Source organism: Equus asinus, unplaced genomic scaffold, assembly GCF_041296235.1.
Source record: "Equus asinus isolate D_3611 breed Donkey unplaced genomic scaffold, EquAss-T2T_v2 contig_814, whole genome shotgun sequence".
In the NCBI taxonomy this organism is placed as follows: domain Eukaryota; kingdom Metazoa; phylum Chordata; class Mammalia; order Perissodactyla; family Equidae; genus Equus; species Equus asinus.
In genome coordinates this window covers 94,758-102,500 of record NW_027225532.1, presented here as the reverse complement: position 1 = coordinate 102,500, position 7,743 = coordinate 94,758, and the positions used below count along the sequence as shown (strand labels likewise).

The 7,743-nt window shown below is 65.7% G+C and overlaps 1 non-coding gene across 1 annotated transcript; it reads left to right on the top strand.

Moving 5' to 3' along the window:
• The first annotated feature begins 1,361 nt into the window (after window positions 1-1,361).
• On the top strand, window positions 1,362-1,514 carry LOC139044475 (5.8S ribosomal RNA). Its single transcript, XR_011501429.1, has one exon. It is a non-coding gene; the product is annotated as a 5.8S ribosomal RNA (ribosomal RNA).
• The last annotated feature ends 6,229 nt before the right edge of the window (window positions 1,515-7,743 follow it).

Below are 7,743 nucleotides of genomic sequence, written 5' to 3'. Positions count from 1 at the left end.
GAGGGAGGAGGAGGGGGCGCGCGGGAGGCGCGGGCGCCCGGCCGGAGGCGCGGGAGGCGCGGGCGCGCCTCGGTCCCGGGTCGGCGGTGGTCCGGAGGGAGTGGGCTCGATCTCGGCGAGCCCACGAGCCCCTTCCGGCCTCCGTCCGCCCGGCGTTCCGAGGCCGCCGCGTCCTCCGCGCCGCCGCCCCCGGCGCGTCCGTCCCCGCGCCCTCCGGTCTCCCGCGAGGCGGGCCGGCGTTGTCGCGCCGCGCCTCCGTCTCCGGCGCCGTCCGTCCCCCGCTCTCGCGGGCGGCGGCGCCCTCGGCGCGTCTCGGGAAGGGCGGCGTGGCGGCGCGAGCCCCCGCGGAGTCCCCGGGGTCAGGTCCCCCGGGGGCCTCGGAGCCTCGGCTCACGCGGGGTGCCCGCCGCCCGCCGCCTCCCGTCGCCCGCCCTGGGCCGTTCCCCGGCCGTCGGCGTCGTCGTCCGTCCGACGGTGCCTCCGCGTCTCCGCCCGCCCTCGGCGCCCCGGGCGCCCGCGTCCGGCCGGCCACGTCCGCCCACCACCCCCGCCCTGTCCGCTCGCTCCCCGCTTCCCCGCCGCAGCCCCTCGCCCTCCGTGGCGAGGGGCCTGGGACGCGGGTGCGGGGAGGGTCCCCGGGGGAAAGTCGGGTCGGGTCTGGTGGCGTGCGTCGGACGCGAGGGGGGCACGCCCGGCGTCGAGGGGGCCGCGGGCGCGGTGGGCTCGTCGGTCGGCGGCGCCCGGCGGTGTGGGGTTCGGTCACGGGCGGGCAGCGCCGAGGCCTGCGTCCGTCCCCGGGTGGCCGCGGGCGGCGCGGGCGGCGTCGAGGCGGTGGCCGCGCGGCACTACCCGCTCCGCCTCGTCCGTTGCTTTGGCTTCCCCCCATCCAGGTACCTAGCGCGTCCCGGCGCGGAGGTTTAAAGACCCCTGGGGGGCCTCGCCCGTCCGCCTTGGGTCGGGGCGGTCGGGCCCGCGGGGAGTCGGGAGGCCTGGCCCTTCTCCCCCAGACTCCGCCTCGCCGGGCCGGGGCGCCGCGCCGCGCCGTGCCGCGCCGCGCCGCCGTCGCGGCGGCCGTCGGGAGGGGGCGTCCCCGGCGGCCGTCGTGTCGTCGCGTGCGCGCGCGGGCGTGTGCGCGCCCCCGCGTCCTCGGGCGAGGCGGGAGCCCCCGGGCGCCTGTGGGGTGTCCGAGCACGGCCCCGCGGGGCCCGTGCCGGACGCCCCGTCGTCCAACCTTCCGGCCTCACGGAGTCTGGTCTCGTTGTGCCTTTCTGGCCGGCCGGAGGCACCCTCCGGGGATGTGCCGTGCCAGGGGCGGGCTCTTCCCCCGCCCTGCGGGGGGACCCCGCCGTTCAAACTCGTACGACTCTTAGCGGTGGATCACTCGGCTCGTGCGTCGATGAAGAACGCAGCTAGCTGCGAGAATTAATGTGAATTGCAGGACACATTGATCATCGACACTTCGAACGCACTTGCGGCCCCGGGTTCCTCCCGGGGCTACGCCTGTCTGAGCGTCGCTTGACGATCAATCGCCCCCGGGGTGTGGGTGTCGCCTGCCCCGGGGTGCGCGGCTGGGGGTCTCTCGCAGGGCCCGCCCCGGGCCCTCCGTCCCCCTAAGTGCAGACGCGGTGCCCCTCCTCCGCCCCGCGCGCCCGCCCCTCCTCCCACGCGCCCCGGCGCCCGGTCGTCGGAGGCGCGTGGGGGTCGGCGGCGGCGGCGCCGCGCGGGGTCCCGGGGTGGGGGCCGCCGCCCGCGAGTCGAGGGAGAGACAGACGCGAGAGCTCGCGCCGAGGTGCCCGTGGCCGCCACGGTGCCTTCGGGGGCTCCCTCGCGCCGCACGCGGCCTCGGGGTGGCCGGGGCGGGGACGAGACGGGTCCCGCGGCGCGCGGTCGGGGCCGCCGGGTTCGGGGGGCCCGCGTCCGGGCCGCCTGTCCGGTCGCCGCTCGCCCCCGTCGGCGGTCCGTCCCGGTGCGTCCGGCCGGCCCCTCGCCGGTCCCCGGCGCGCCCGGGTCCCGGACCGTGACCCCTCCCCGGCCTCGCCCCGTCGGGGTGGCTCGCGCCGAGGCCGAGTCGCGTGCGCGGGGCCGCGCCCCGGGGACGCGTGCCCCGGCGGTGGCCCGCGGGACGCCGCGGCGTCGTCCGCCGCCGCGCGCCCTCCCCTGTGTCGCGGCCGCGCCGCGCCGTGTGCCCCGAGCCCCGGGCGGGCGGGCGGGCGCCGCGTCCGCCGCCCGACGGGCCGTGGCGGCTCGCGGCGGAGGGGCGGGTGTCGGGAGGCGGTGGGACGCGCGCGGGTAAGGTCGGCGGTCGGGGGCGACCGCCGGCCCCGCCGCGCCCGCCGCCGCCCCTCGCCCTCTCCTCCCACGCGTCGCCGCGACGCGTCCGCCGTGCGCGTGGCGGCGTCCCGCTCCGCCCCCCTCCTCCCCGGCGGGGCCCCTCGCCCGTGCCGCCGGCTCGTGCCCCCGTCCGCCCGCCCGCGTCTCTCCGCCCGCCCGCCCGCTCGCCCCGCCCGCCCGCCCTCCTTCGGGGGTCGGTCGTGGCGGGGGGGGCGGGGCGGGGCGGAAGGCCGGGCGGACGTCGGCCGTGGCCTCGCGCGCCCGGGGTCCTCCTCCGCGGCGCTCGTCTCTCCGTCGCTCCCCCGCCTCGCTCGCGGGCTTCCCGCGCGCGGCGGCGGCCGCCGCCGCCGCCGCCGCCGCGCCCTCCGAGACGCGACCTCAGATCAGACGTGGCGACCCGCTGAATTTAAGCATATTAGTCAGCGGAGGAAAAGAAACTAACCAGGATTCCCTCAGTAACGGCGAGTGAACAGGGAAGAGCCCAGCGCCGAATCCCCGCCCCGCGGTGGGGCGCGGGAAATGTGGCGTACGGAAGGCCCACTCCCCGGCGCCGCTCGTGGGGGGCCCAAGTCCTTCTGATCGAGGCCCAGCCCGTGGACGGTGTGAGGCCGGTAGCGGCCCCCGGCGCGCCGGGTCCGGGCCTTCCCGGAGTCGGGTTGCTTGGGAATGCAGCCCAAAGCGGGTGGTAAACTCCATCTAAGGCTAAATACCGGCACGAGACCGATAGTCAACAAGTACCGTAAGGGAAAGTTGAAAAGAACTTTGAAGAGAGAGTTCAAGAGGGCGTGAAACCGTTAAGAGGTAAACGGGTGGGGTCCCGCGCAGTCCGCCCGGAGGATTCAACCCGGCGGCGTGGTCCGGCCGTGCCGGCGGTCCGGCGGATCTTTCCCGCGCCCCGTTCCTCCCGGTCCCTCCACCCGCCCTCCGTCCCCCGCCGTCCCCCCGCCGTCCTCCTCCCTCCCCGGGGGGGGAGCGTGCGCGCGGGGGGGCTCCGGCGGGTGCGGGGGAGGGCGGGCGGGGCCGGGGGTGGGGTCTGTGGGGGACCGCCCCCCGGCCGGCGACCGGCCGCCGCCGGGCGCATTTCCACCGCGGCGGTGCGCCGCGACCGGCTCCGGGACGGCTGGGAAGGCCGGCGGGGAAGGTGGCCCGGGGGGCCCCCGCTCCGTCCCCTCCTCTCCGGAGGGGGCGGCCGGCGGGGCCCACCCCCCGGGTGTTACAGCCCCCCGGCAGCAGCGCTCGCCGAATCCCGGGGCCGAGGGAGCCAGACCCGTCGCCGCGCTCTCCCCCCTCCCGGCGCCCACCCCCGCGGGGGGCTCCCCCGCGAGGGGGTCCCCCTCCCGCGGGGGCGCGCCGGCGTCCCGGGGGGGCCGGGCCGCCCCTCCCACGGCGCGACCGCTCCCCCACCTCCCCCTCCCCGCCCGCCGCCGCCGCCTTCCCGGGCGGCGACGGTCGCGGCGGGTCGGGGAGGCGGGGCGGACTGTCCCCAGTGCGCCCCGGGCGGGTCGCGCCGTCGGGCCCGGGGGGCCGTCGCCACGCGCAGCGAGCGAAGCGAGCGCACGGGGTCGGCGGCGATGTCGGCCACCCACCCGACCCGTCTTGAAACACGGACCAAGGAGTCTAACACGTGCGCGAGTCAGGGGCTCGCACGAAAGCCGCCGTGGCGCAATGAAGGTGAAGGCCGGCGGGCGGCGGCGCACCCCGCGCCGCCCGCCCGCCGGCCGTCGTGCTCCGCAGCCGTCACGTGTCGTGGATCCTGGGCACCACCACGCCACCCCGCCCCCCCCCCCCGCCATAGCTGTCGATTGCTATGTGGCACGCCTACGTTGCCCATCTTCGTCCGTTTCAGAGGGTGGATTTCTCAGTGTTGCCTTTTCGCCAGCTCCCCACGCCCTTGTGTGTTTCTTTTGCTTAAAGATTGTCACCTGAGCTAGGCACTGTTGCCCTGCTTCTTCAGTTTCAGAGGGTGCCTTTTTCAGGGTTGCTTTTTGACCGGGTCTCCTCGCCATTGTATTTTTTTATTTTATTTTTTTTGCTTAAAGATTGCCACCTGAGCTAGCCTCTGTTGCCCATCTTCGTCCGTTTCAGAGGGTGGATTTCTCAGTGTTGCCTTTTCGCCAGCTCCCACGCCCTTGTGTGTTTCTTTTGCTTAAAGATTGTCACCTGAGCTAGGCACTGTTGCCCTGCTTCCTCAGTTTCAGAGGGTACCACTCTCTCTCTTCTCCTCTCTCCTCTCCTCTCCTTGTATTTTCTTATTTTTTGCTTCAGGAGACACCTGAGCTAGCCTCTGTTGCGCTTCTTTCTCAGTTTCAGAGGGTAGATTTCCCCGTGTTGCTTTTTCCCCAGGTCTCCACGCACTTCCTTTTATTTTTCCTTAAAAATTGCCACCTGAGCTAGCCTCTGTTGCCCATCTTCGTCGGTTTCAGAGGGTAGATTTCTCACTGTTGCTTTTTTGCCAGGTCTGCACGCCCTTGTGTTTTTTTTCTGCTTAAAGGTTGCAACCTGAGCTAGCTTCTTTTGCCCATGTTCCTCAGTTTCAGAGGGTGGATTTCTCCGTGTTGCTTTTTCCCCAGGCCTCCACGCCCTTGTGTGTTTCTTTTGCTTAACGATTGCCACCTGAGCTAGCCTCTGTTGCCCATCTTCGTCCGTTTCAGAGGGTGGATTTCTCAGTGTTGCCTTTTCGCCAGCTCCCCACGCCCTTGTGTGTTTCTTTTGCTTAAAGATTGCCACCTGAAGCCAGCCTCTCTTGCCCATCTTCCTCAGTTTCAGAGGGTAGATATTTCAGGGTTGCTTTTTCCCCAGGTCTCCACGCCTTTGTGTTTTGTTTTCTTAACGAGTGCCACCTGAGCTAGCCTCTCTTGCCCATGTTCCTCAGTTTCAGAGGGTAGATATTTCAGGGTTGCTTTGTCCCCAGGGCTCCACGCCTTTGTGCTTTGTTTTGCTTAAGGATTGCCACCTGAGGTAGCCTCTCTTGCCCATCTTCCTCAGTTTCAGAGGGTGGATTTCTCCGTGTTGCTTTTTCCCCAGGTCTCCACGCCCTTGTGTGTTTCTTTTGCTTAAAGATTGCCACCTGAGCTAGCCTCTGTTGCCCATCTTCCTCAGTTTCAGAGGGTAGATATTTCAGGGTTGCTTTTTCCCCAGGTCTCCACGCCTTTGTGTTTTGTTTTTGCTTAACGAGTGCCACCTGAGCTAGCCTCTCTTGCCCATGTTCCTCAGTTCAGAGGGTAGATATTTCAGGGTTGCTTTGTCCCCAGGACGCCTTGGTGCTTTGTTTTTGCTTAAGGATTGCCACCTGAGGTAGCCTCTGTTGCCCATCTTAGTCCGTTTCAGAGGGTGGATTTCTCAGTGTTGCCTTTCGCCAGCTCCCCACGCCCTTGTGTGTTTCTTTTGCTTAAAGATTGTCACCTGAGCTAGGCACTGTTGCCCTGCTTCTTCAGTTTCAGAGGGTGCCTTTTTCAGGGTTGCTTTTTGACCGGGTCTCCTCGCCATTGTATTTTTTTATTTTATTTTTTTTGCTTAAAGATTGCCACCTGAGCTAGCCTCTGTTGCCCATCTTCGTCCGTTTCAGAGGGTGGATTTCTCAGTGTTGCCTTTTCGCCAGCTCCCCACGCCCTTGTGTGTTTCTTTTGCTTAAAGATTGTCACCTGAGCTAGGCACTGTTGCCCTGCTTCCTCAGTTTCAGAGGGTACCTTTTTCAGGGTTGCTTTTTGACCGGGTCTCCTCGCCATTGTATTTTTTATTTTATTTTTTTTTGCTTAAAGATTGCCACCTGAGCTAGCCTCTGTTGCGCTTCTTTCTCAGTTTCAGAGGGTAGATTTCCCCGTGTTGCTTTTTCCCCAGGTCTCCACGCACTTCCTTTTTTTCCTTCCTAAAAAGCCACCTGAGCTAGCCTCTGTTGCCCATCTTCGTCGGTTTCAGAGGGTAGATTTCTCACTGTTGCTTTTTTGGCGGGGGACACGCCCGATGTCTGCGAACTTGAAGGTGAAAGCTCAAAAACCCACACACGCCTCAGAGGGCGGGTTGCCGTTAGGAGTTTGCTTGCCGGGCCCCACGCAGGGCTTATCGATTGCCAAACCACCGTGATCCTCAAGCGTCTAGTAGGTTAGAGGTGGAGGGTTGCCTTTTCGCCAGCTCCCCACGCCCTTGTGTGTTTCTTTTGCTTAAAGATTGCCACCTGAAGCCAGCCTCTCTTGCCCATCTTCCTCAGTTTCAGAGGTAGATATTTCAGGGTTGCTTTTTCCCAGGTCTCCACGCCTTTGTGTTTTGTTTTTGCTTAACGAGTGCCACCTGAGCTAGCCTCTCTGCCCATGTTCCTCAGTTTCAGAGGGTAGATATTTCAGGGTTGCTTTGTCCCCAGGCTCCACGCCTTTGTGCTTTGTTTTTGCTTAAGGATTGCCACCTGAGGTAGCCTCTCTTGCCCATCTTCCTCAGTTTCAGAGGGTGGATTTCTCCGTGTTGCTTTTTCCCCAGGTCTCCACGCCCTTGTGTGTTTCTTTTGCTTAAAGATTGCCACCTGAGCTAGCCTCTGTTGCCCATCTTCCTCAGTTTCAGAGGGTAGATATTTCAGGGTTGCTTTTTCCCCAGGTCTCCACGCCTTTGTGTTTTGTTTTTGCTTAACGAGTGCCACCTGAGCTAGCCTCTCTTGCCCATGTTCCTCAGTTTCAGAGGTAGATATTTCAGGGTTGCTTTGAGGGTCAGGGGGAGATTTGTGCGGGGCCGGGACAGGGACCACCGGGCAGTAGGACGAGTAGCCCTGAGGCCTGCCTTGCCTGCTTCCTTCCCAGCCCCCGCAGGGCTTAAAGATTGTCACCTGAGGGCACGTTGCCCTGCTTCTTCAGTTTCAGAGGGTGCCTTTGTTGGGTTGCTTTTGAGGTGCCGGGTGCTCCTCGCCATTGTATTTTTTTATTTTGTTTTTTTTGCTTAAAGATTGCCACCTGAGCTAGCCTCTGTTCCCATCTTCGTCCGTTTCAGAGGGTGGATTTCTCAGTCCTTTTCGCCAGCTCCCCACGCCCTTGTGTGTTTCTTTTGCTTAAAGATTCTCACCTGAGCTAGGCACTGTTGCCCAGCTTCCCTCAGTTTCAGAGGGTACCTTTTTCACCACCACTTTTGCCCCCCCCCCGCCCCATTCTATTTTTTTATTTTTTTTTGCTTAAAGAGGGCCACCTGAGCTAGCCTCTGTTGCGCTCCTTCTCCATTCATTTCAGAAGGTTTTTTTCCCCGAACACCTCAGACTCTGTTACTTCCCGCACCTCCCTTTCCCCGTCCCCATTCTTCCCCGGACGGGCCCCATTTACACTTGAACGACAGCTCCACCCCTCGGGGCAGCTGGTAGATGTTGCAAAGTTGCCCAGGTCTGCACGCCCTGTGTTTTTTTTCTGCAAAGGTTGCAACCTGAGCTAGCTTCTTTTGCCCATG